This window comes from Hyperoodon ampullatus (genome assembly GCF_949752795.1).
Source record: "Hyperoodon ampullatus genome assembly, chromosome: 16".
Classification (NCBI taxonomy): Eukaryota; Metazoa; Chordata; class Mammalia; order Artiodactyla; family Ziphiidae; genus Hyperoodon; species Hyperoodon ampullatus.
The window spans coordinates 49,518,008-49,529,384 of NC_136929.1; the positions used below are offsets into that span (position 1 = coordinate 49,518,008).

At 33.4% G+C, this 11,377-nt stretch overlaps 1 pseudogene across 1 annotated transcript; it reads right to left on the minus strand.

The window, feature by feature from the left end:
• Positions 1–3,350: 3,350 nt before the first annotated feature.
• LOC307065197 (tubulin beta chain-like) lies at positions 3,351–4,549 on the minus strand (annotated as a pseudogene). The gene has a single exon. The product of its transcript is annotated as a tubulin beta chain-like (transcript).
• Positions 4,550–11,377: the final 6,828 nt, after the last annotated feature.

Consider the following 11,377-nt stretch of genomic DNA (forward strand, 5'->3'; position numbering starts at 1 on the left):
TGTGGAGAAAAGGGAGCCCTCATACACTCTTGGTGGGGATGAACATTGGTACAGACACTGTACAGAACAGTATGGAGGTTCCTTAAAAAGCTAAAAATAGAACTACCAAAGCATTTAATTGTAAATATCAGCAGCAATTAGGTAACTTAATACAGTTTTATCTGTATATTGAAGATGTTTATTTAAAAAATCTACACGATATGTTTGGAAAGAAATTTCCAGGAAAATTCCATATTCTTCTTACAATTGTGCTGAGAGATACTGGGAGGTTATCAATAGTGAGTAAGAAGGAAAATATATCCTTAACAATTGAGGGGATGGTAACAACAGAAGGCAGTCCTGAAATAAGAATATATTTATGTTATGAGGTAGGTTATTAAACAGTCTCCTTTGGAATGCCATGAATAATTATTCCAGAAATTCCCTATCCAGGTCCATTTCACTCTTGGAAACTTGAAGCCCTTAGTTCTTACTAGGAGGTCTGGTTAACTTGCATAGAATCATCCAAAATAAATATTCATTACAACCAGGGTTAAAAAAAGAAGATAAGATATTTCCAAGGTAATAATAGTGCAGGGACAGGAATGGGAATTGAGTTTCAGTTCTTTGTGTGTCCTCCATTTCCTGTCATGGGAAAGGAGACTTTTTATAAATGGGGCTCCAAATTATGAGCTTCTCTATGTAGCAAATGTTGAGGGTCACTTAATTCATCACTTTTTCTACAAATCTTTTATATTTAGCTTGTTATAGTGTCTCTACAGTTAATTTCAGAAAGGCAAAAATATAGATGAGACAAATCTAAATTAAAATTCTAAAATAAAAAAAAGTATATATTTTATTCCTCTGGTCTTAACTGCTTGATTTATCCCATTGGATTTCCCATTGGCCTTTATGCTTTGATTCTTGCTATTAGAGAGGGGAACAAATTCATAATTTTTTTTTTATCCAGAAGGCAAATTCTCCCAGATAGGACAAATCATATGTTTGCTGACATTTATCCTTTAGATCATTTTTGACCTTTAGTATTTAAGGATTTATCTATTTCATACACATCTGAGTGACAACTCCTAAACTTTTCTTTTATTTGGAAATGTATAATTATTGTACATACTGTCCCCATGAAGGGAATTCTGGAATATGGTAAAATGATAGTTGGTTACTTGGTTAATGTTTTATCAATATGTTCCATTTTATTTTTATAGCAAATAACTTTTTATGATTTTAGTTGGAAAAAAGCAACAATACACAAAACATTGAAAATCAGTACTGAGTTGTAAAATAGATGAATATTTTACTCACCTTTCATCCTGTGAAAATGCATAAGATTGCATGATTAATAGAAGACTTCAACAAAATTCCTCAAAACATTTCAGTCAAGGGTATCAATTCACAAAAGACAGCCACACTAACTAAAAATATGGGCTTAGCTATTTTGAATGTGGGTACATGTGTCTTTGTGTATGTGTTTTTTAAGTTTTGATAGGCGATTCAATTGTAACAAATGTACTACTAAAGAAATAAAAGATGTGCTCAACAAAAATTGGAATGGAATGCTGTGCTTAATAACTAAATCATAAATTTTATTTCTGTGAAATGTATTAACACATGCAATACAAATTTAACTCTTAAGTAACCATGCTATTTAAAGATATACAAGTCATATTATTTTTATGTTAATACAAAGTTTTAAGAAAATATGCTGTAGGTTAATGAAATTATGAAGGAATAAATCAAAAAACAATAATCTTATGATAAAGTCATTTTAACTTCATTTTTCTCACAATAATATAGTATATTCTCCTAAGAATTTCACAAAAGATAGGAATGTAATGAATGTGAAATTTGGTCATACTCTAAAGTTAATCCCCAAGAAAATTCAATTTATTAAAATCTTGTTACATGTGTTTACTGTTATATATATTTACATATATTTGTCTGTTTAGCTCTACACAAACTGGATAACTATACACACATTATTTTGTACACTTCATTTTTCACTAAATAGTTTGTGATTATTATGGTCAACACAAATAGAGTTAGGTAAGTATACAGTGATTACAAAATATACTAGAGCAAATTCTTTGGGGAAAATATCTATCACTGCAAAAATGTCTGTTATTTAATTTGTAAAATTGTTTTATTCTATTATGGATCATATCGGAATGTTTAATAAAATAAGTCATAGTGTGAACTTAAGAGAGGAACCTATGTTTGTCAAATTTATTTTTGGCTTGAGATTCTTCTTTCTTTCTTTCTTTCTTCTTTCTTTCTTTCTTTCTTTCTTTCTTTCTTATTTTTTTCCAATTCCCACTTATTTTTGGCTCTTGGGGTAATGTCACCTTTTCAATATGAAAAAAAAGCAGCAAGTTCAGCAAAAATTAGAAATCTGAAGTGTAGAATAGGCCAAAAGCAGGATAGGGGGAAAGAGAGAATAGTAAAAGCAAGAGATGACAAGTTGCCAAAAGATGGAGGGTGTCCTGTCCCCTATCTGGGGAATGACATTTAGATGACAGCACATACCTTTCCATATATGTACAAAAGGACTGATTATATATATATATATATATATATATATATATATATTTTTTTTTTTTTCTGTAAGAAATGATAAGGTTGTGGAGGGGCTTTCTGGAGGCTTAGGGACAAAGGCTAGTCTCTCTCTTGTTCCTCTTGACCCCTTTTTCCCATCAGGGTAAAGGAAGGAATCTAACATTATGAAGGAGGTAAAGTGGAAGAGGGAAGGATCCCCATTGACAGGGTGGGGGTCAGACCCCTGCAAAGGAACCCACCCAGGACAGAGCTTGTAGGAGAGTAAAAATGGAGATAGTACTGTTAACTCCTCCCCAGAAACTGAGAGAGGAGTGGGGAGAAATCTGGAAACTAGGACATCAATAACCTAGATGCCCCTCTTCAAAACCCCACCTCGTCCTTGTAGGGACTTCTACCTGTTGCTTGGTTTCCTTTCCCCTGGACTACCACACAGGCCTAGGATGGGATCATCTAACTGGGTTGTCCGCCCACGGTTCTAAATGAGATTTGTTGAGACCCAGCTTCTTGATGTGTTATCTTGAAAACAAAGTGGAAGGAATGGGCATCAGAAGGAAATACAGGGCTACCCAGAATGGCAGAAACGATTCTGCCAGAAATGGAAAGAGAGAAGAGACATTCAACAAACAACAAATATTTATTGAGTGCCTATTATGTGTCAGGCACTGTTCTAGAACTTCTACCCACCTCCCAAAAAAGGAAAAAATATTGAGTCAGAAAATGCAAATTCTGAGGGAGAGGAAAGGGATGATTGAGGAAGAAGACTTAAGGGACTAAGAAGCCTTAGGTGATGGGGTTTGGCCTTAGGCCTCCTCTTCAACTTCCTCACTGAAAATCTCTTCTTCTGCTGTGGCATCTCGCTACTGGTGGTATTCAGAGACGAGGTTGTTCATGTTGCTCTCAGCCTCAGTGAACTCCATCTCATACCTGCTGTTGCCTGTGTACAGTGGAGGAAGACATTCCAGCAGAACATGGCAAAGAACTGCACTCAGGTGAGCTTGAACAACTCCTGTATGGCCGTGCTCTTGCCAATGAAGGTGACCGCAATCTTGAGGCCACAGAGTAGGATGTTGCAGACAGCTGTCGTGACGTTGCTGGGGATTGATTCCAGGAAGTAGCTGCTGCTCTTGGTCTGCACGTTGAGCTTCTGCTCATCCACCTCCTTCATGGACATTCACCCACGGAAGATAGGAGCCAAGGTGAGGTACCAGCCATGGTGGGTGGCACAGGCAACCATTGTGTTCTTGGCATAGAAGATCTGCTGGGTGAGCTTGGGTACAGTGAGTGTCCGATACTGCTGGCTTCCACCTCTGGTTAGAGGGGAAAAATCAGGCATGAAGAAGTGAAGACATGGGGAGAACACCACGTTGACCATCAGCTTGCATAGGTCAGCATTGAGCTGGCCAAGGAAGTGGAGGCAGGTGGTGACACCACTCTTGGTGGCCAGAACGAGGTAGTTCAGGTCCCCTTAGGTTGGTGTGGTCAGCTTGAGGGTGTGGAAGAAGATGTAGTAAAAGTCCTGGTTGTGGATGCAGTAGGTCTCATCAGTGTTCTCCACCAGCTGATGGACGTTGGGGGGCATTATAGGGCTCAGCTACAGTGTCATACACTTTGGGTGAGGGCACCACACTGAAGACTTCATGATGCCATTGGGATACTCTTCATGGATCTTGCTGATGAACTAGGTGCCCATTCCAGAATCTGTGCCCCTACCCAGTGAGTGGGTCAGCTGGAAACCCTACAGGCAGTCTCAGCTCTCGGCCTCCTTCAGAACCACATCCATGACTGTCCCAGATTCTAGATCCACCAAGATGGCATGAGGAACATATTTGTCACCTGTGGCTTCATTGTAGTTCATGGAGATGCGGTCCAACTGCAGGTCTCTATCCCCATGATAGGTGTTGGTGGGGTCTATGCCATGTTCATCACTTATAAACTCCCAGAACTTGGCACCAGTTAGGTTGCCACACTGATGGGCCAGGATGTGCACAATTTCCCTCATTGTTAAAATTTATTCTAATTTTTTTGCTTGCCTCAAGGTGTGTATGGGGCAAGAAAATGATATGTAATTAGTTTTTCTCTGCTGCTGGTCACAGGCTGGAAGGATGGAATGGGCCCCAGAGGTTGGAGAAGCAATATATGAATGTGGCATCAGGAGGGTTCTGAGAGATGATTCTTCTTTCTAATACCACAATTTACTACCTATAAGAACTGTAATTCCATTTTCTAGAAATATATTTTATTATTGAAATTATTTTCACATTTTAAAATGTGTTATATATTTTGAAATAGTGTCTATAAAAGTTCCTATCTTTAAAAATTATTGCTATTGATGTCACCATATATATTTAATATTTGAAAGAGATAGTATAAATATTATAACTTGCTATAATATTTTATTTGCAATCATTATAGTGCTATTTAACCTTTCAATATGTTTATTTTCCATTATTTTGTCTTTCTTTGTAACAAAACTTTCTTTGTAGTAAAGCAATTTTGAAATTTTCCATTGTTATATCTTGACTACATACCATTTTTTTTCATAGATATGTTTCTCATTATCTTTACTTTTCAAATATGTATTAATCATAATTTTTACAAGACCTTCAAATTGGGTTCATATAAGAGTGTATATTGCAACATGCATATAATTTAGGTGAATATTGGGGTTTTTTTTTGCTTTTTTGAGTCATTTATACTTTACTTTCTAAATTAATTCAATTAAAATAATATTTTTTGGAATTCCTTAATGTTATTTCTAGGCATAAAATATAGTTAGGCTTTGTAAAAAGTTTCATGGAAGCTTACATGCATGATTTATTTTCTACAAGGTGTATATTTTTGTACAAAACAATACTAATATTAATATATATTGAAATTTTATTAAATATTGTTTATTTTTATCTCTTTGATATACCAAGGGCTGGAAGGAATAGGTTAAAATACATTAACAAACATCAAATATTTCTTGTGTTATCTTTGTACTCCCTATACTTTTTTTACTGTGTGTATATGTGGTGTGTATATGTCTGTGTTTATTTTCCTTATACAAATTTCAAGGAAATTAAAAGTTTTTTAGATTTGCACATTTTAAATAATGATTTTTTTTTCTGTGAAAAAAGTTTTTTACAGTTTAATTCAAATATCTCAGATATTAATATGACAACCAATTAAAAATTATCCTGTTCTACATTTGTCAATTTTAATTTTTTTCTTTGTTTTAGTCATTGCTCTTGTGGACATCAAATAGATTTGGCTTTAACTGGGTCTTATATTACCCATACAAGAAAAAGTCTTCTTTAAATACATATTATTAGGTAAAAATTTAAATTGGTATTGATTCTAAGTGGTTTTAAATTTTTAAAATATTGTTGCTTCTGCTGGTAATGTTGTTTTATGGTTCATTGCTTTTTTAAAAATTATTTTAATTTTTAGGAAGTTATATTTTCTTTGTCAAATTATATCCTACATATCTTGTTTTTATTCATAGTGTTTTTAACTCCAAATAAATTTATTATTTTCCTAGATATCTCAACAACTCCAAATCAGAAATAAAACTGTTTATTGATTCCTCATGATTAAAAGGAAAAAATAATACATACAACAAATCCTTACAAAACTAGTCCTTTGTTCTTCTATTTTCCCAAAGGTTAAAAAACATTTTCCAGCCTATTTTAATCACATGCCTAGAAAATTTAATTACCTCTTAAAATTCTTTAAGTTTTATTTGTTTTTAAGCAGAATTATTTTTTTTCCTTCTATGAATAAATTAAATTTATACTTATCTATTGTTCTTTTGTATCATAAATTTCAAGGCCATTAAATCTTATTTCAAATCATTTATTAGTTGTGTTCTGTTTAGTATACTATTTTGCTGTACTGGGGTTTTGATCTTGACACATTTTTTTAAAGTACACAGAAAGTCTTTGAATATTTCAAAAGGATTACTCTATTGGAATTATGTTAATATGCTATTGTTGCTGTCATAGAATTCTCAATTTTATCCTGGGGGAGTAATTGACAGTGAGGGACAAAGGGGACTTAGACCTGAGTCTGTGTCTGAACAGAGCAAGGGGAACAATTGCTGGCAGCTGCACAGGCTGCTTACTGGTGCATCAAAGACAGCTCCAAACTCTGTGTGCAGCCAGAATGAACTGACAGTCCACATGGATCTCACTCGCATCAGCACTCCTGCTCACTGGAGTAAGTGTCCTGGTACTGGGAGAGGGGGAAAAAAACACTTCAAGGGAACAAAACCAGCTCAAGCCTGACCCTCATGTCTTCTGCTCCAGCAACTTTGAATCAGACCTTGCCACCAATAGGGTGGTGATGGCCACTGAGAAGAGGGGAAATCCACCTTACACCTGGCTCCAGCTCTAGCCCTTTAATCTCCAGCCCCACTACCTACCAAGTAATAGCTGCCAGCATATACTAAGGAAGGATGTGACTGGTATCCATGTCAAATCCAGCTCTCCCACCAAAGGCAGGATGTTGTTACATAAGAACAGTTCTTGCTTCAAGACTTAATAGATAATCATTTCACCTAAATTCATAGGGGCAGAGAAAGTTAAGCAAAATGAAATGGCAAAGGAACTGGTCTCAACTAAAAGAACTGAAAAAATAAATAATGAAACAAATAAGCAATAGACTAGATAAAGAATTCAAAACATGCTAATAAGAATGTTAAATGAATTAGAGAAAAAAGCAGATGAAAACAGTGAGGATTTTTAAAAGGAAATAGAAAGCATAAAAATGAACCAGTCAGAATTAAAGAATACAATAGTTGAAATGAAAAACATAATAGAAGGCATTAATAGCAGACTAGGAGATAAAGAGAAGTGCTCTGGAAAACAAAGTAAAGGAAATCACCCAACTAGAACAGCAAAAAGGAGAAAATGAAGACATTTCTGGAATAACATGAAACATACCAACATTTGCATTATAGGAGTCCCAGAAGGAGAAGAGAGAGAGAAGGGGATCAAAAATGTATTTGAAGAAGTTATGGCTGAAACTTTCCCAAACATGATGGAGGAAGCAGATATCCAGATACAGGAAGCACAGAGGGTCCCCAAAGAAGAAGAACCCAAACAACCCATGCAAAGACATATCATAATTAAAATGGCATAAGGTTGAAAAGAGAACTCTAAAGGCAGTAAGAGAAAATCAAATAATCCTATACAAAGGAACCCCCATAAAGTTATCAGCTGATTTTTCTGCAGAAACTTTGCAGGCCAGAAGGAGTTGAATGATATATTCAAACTGCTAAAAAGGAAAATCTGCAACTCAGGATACCCAGCAAGGTATCATTACCATATCAAACATGGTTTGAAAATATACATGCACCTCAATGTTCATTGCTGTACACTCTACGAGAGCCAAGACATGGAAGCAATCAACAGATGAATGGATAAAGAAAATGTGGTACATCTATACAAAGGAATATTACTCAGCTACTAAAAAGAATGAAATAATGTCATTTGCAGCAATATGGATGGACCTGGAGATTATCAGGCTAAGTGAAGTAAATCAGACAAAGAAAGCTAAATATCACATGATATTGCTTACATGTGGAATATTTTAAAAAAATGATACAAATGAACTTATTTACAAAACTCACAGACTTGAAGAAGACTTATGGTTACCATTGGTGGTGGGGAAGGGAGGAGAGGAGGGATAGATTGGGAGTTTGGGATTGACCTGTACACATTGTTATATTTAAAATAAAATGTCTTTCCATATATATATATATATATATATATATATATATATATATATATATATATATATATATATATTTTAGAATAGAAGGAAAGATAAAGAACTCTTCAGACAAGCACAAAGTAAAAGAATTTATGAACACTAAACCTACCCTAAAATAAGTTTTAAAGTGTTTTCTCTAAGTGAAAAATAAGTAAAAATCTATAGGAAAGAGAAAAATCTCACTAGGTAAGGCAAATATATATAAGGACTAAGGATCAATCACTTAAATAAGCCAGTACAAATATTAAAAGACAAAAAAAAAAGCAAACCAAAACTTTAAAACAACTATAACTACAATAAACAGTTAAGAGATAAACATAAATATGTGAAATATGACACCAAAAAGATAAAAAATGGGGAAGGAGGGTAAAAATGTTGATCTTTTAGAGTATGTTTGAATTTAAATAACTACCAGTTTAAAACAAGTATACATAGTTATAGGTAAATATATATGAACCCCATGGTAACCACAAATTAAAAACCTACAATAGATACACAAAAACTAAAAAGAACACAAGCATAATACTAAAGAAAATCATCAAACAAAAAAGGAAGAAACAAAAAGAAGAAAAAAGAACATAGAACTACAAAAACAGCCAGAAAACATGTAATAAAATGGCAATAAGCACATACCTATCAATAACTACTTTAAATGTCAATGGACTAAATGCTCCAATCAAAATATATAAGGTGGCTGACTGGATTTAAAAATAAATAAAATAAAATAAGACCCATCTATATGGTGCCTATAAGAGACTAATTTTAGAACTAAACACACACACAAACTGCAAATTAGGGAATGGAAAAATATATTTCATGCAAAAGGAAACAACAAGAAAGCTGAAGTAGCAATACTCATATCAGGCAGAATGCCTTCAAAACAAGGGCCCTAACTGAAGACAAGGAAAGACATTATATAATGATAAAGGGATCAATACAAGAAAAGGATATTATACCCATTACCATATATGGACCCAATACAGAAGCCCCTAAATATATAAAGCAAATACTAACAGTCAAAAAAGGGAGAAATTAGCAATAAAATAATAAGAGTAGGAGATTTTAACAACCCACTTACAACAATAGACAGTTCAACCAGACAGAAAATCAATAAGGTAATACCAGTCTTATGACACAATAGACCATTTGGACTTAATAGAAATCCATAGGACTTTACATCCCAAAACATCAGAATACATATTCTTTTGAAGTGCACATGGAATGTTCTCTAAGGTAGATCATATGCTAGACCACAAAACAAGTCTCAACAAATTTAAGAGGATAGAAATTATCAAGTATTTTTTTTCAGATCACAATGGTATGAAACTAGAATCAATCACAGGAAGAAAAATGGAAAAAAAAACAGTTGGTGAATAAACAACATGCTACTAAAAAGCAAATGGCTTAATGAAGAAATCAAAAAAGAAATCAGAAAATACCTGAAGACAAATGTAAATGGAAACACAGCTCTCCAAAATCTATGGGATGCAGCAAAACTAGTTCTAAGCAAGAAGTTTATACCAAGTTTATACAGGCCTTCCTCTAGAAACAAACAAAAAAAACCTCAAAAACAAACTAACCTACCTCTAAAGTAATTAGGAAAAAAAAGCCAAAAGTAAGCAGAAGGAAGGAAATAAAATATTATAGAGGAAACAACTAAAATAGGGAATAAAAAGAAAAAGCAGTAGAAAAGATCCATGAAAAAATGAGGTTTTTTTTAAGATAAACAAAATTGATAAACTTTTAGCCAGGCTCACTAAGAAGAAAAGAGTGAGGACCCAAATAAAAATATACAAGATGAAAGAGGAGAAATATACAACAACATTCCACAGAGCTACAATAAAGCATGAGAATACCCCAAATAGGTATATGCCAACAAATTGAAAAAGCTAAGATAAATGGACAAATTTCTAGAAACATATAACTTGCCAAGACAGAATCAAGAAGAAGTAGACAATTTGAACAGACATATTACTAGTAGTGCAATTGAATTTGTAATGAAAAAAAAAAAAAACAATCCAACAAACAAAAGGCCAAGTCCAGGACAGCTTCATAGGGGAAATTTACTAAACATATAAAGAAGAGTTAATTCTTAACCTTCACAAACTATTCCAAAAAGTTGAGGACAGAACACACCCAAATTCATTCTATGAAGCCATGATTACCCTGATATCAAAACCAGACAATGAGATTACAAAAAAAAAAAAATGATGGACCAATAACTTGGATGAATATAGATGCAAAATTTCTCAACAAAATACTAGCAAACTGAATCCAAACAATATATAAAAATGATCATACAACATGATCAAGTTGGATTTATTCCAGAGACACAAGGATGTTTCAATATTTGCAAACCAATCAGTGTGATACACCACATTAACAAAAGAAAGAATAAAAATCTCATGATCATTTCAATAGAGGCAGAAAAAGCATTTGACATCAATTCATGATAAAAACTCCCTTCAAAGTTTGTATGGAGAGAACATATTTCAACATAATAAAGGCAAGTTATGACAAATCCACAGTTAACATCATACTCAACAATAAAAATCTGAAAGTCTTTCTTTTAAATTCAGTAACAAGACAAGGGTGTCCACTCTTGCCACTTCTATTACACATAGTATAAGAAATCCTTGTCAGAGCAATTAGATGAGAAAAATAAATAAAAATAATCCATATTGAAATCTAAGAATTTAAACTTTCAGGTGACAGGATACTCTATATAGAAAACCCTTAATTGTCCAGCAGAAAGCTCTTAGTCCTAATAAATTAAATCAGTAAAATTCTAGGATACAAGATTAATATACAGAAAACTGTTGCTTGTCTATACACTAATAATAAACTATCAGAAAGAAAAATCAAAAAAAATTAAATCATATCAAAAAGAATAAAACACCTAGGAATAAACTTAACTAAGGAGGTGAAAGACCAAACTCTGAAAACTATAAAATATTAATGAAGGAGGTTGAAGATGATAATAAAGACATGGAAAGATATGAATTTGAAGAATTGATATTGTTACAATGGTCATAATACAATCTACAGATTCAATGCAATTTCTTACAAA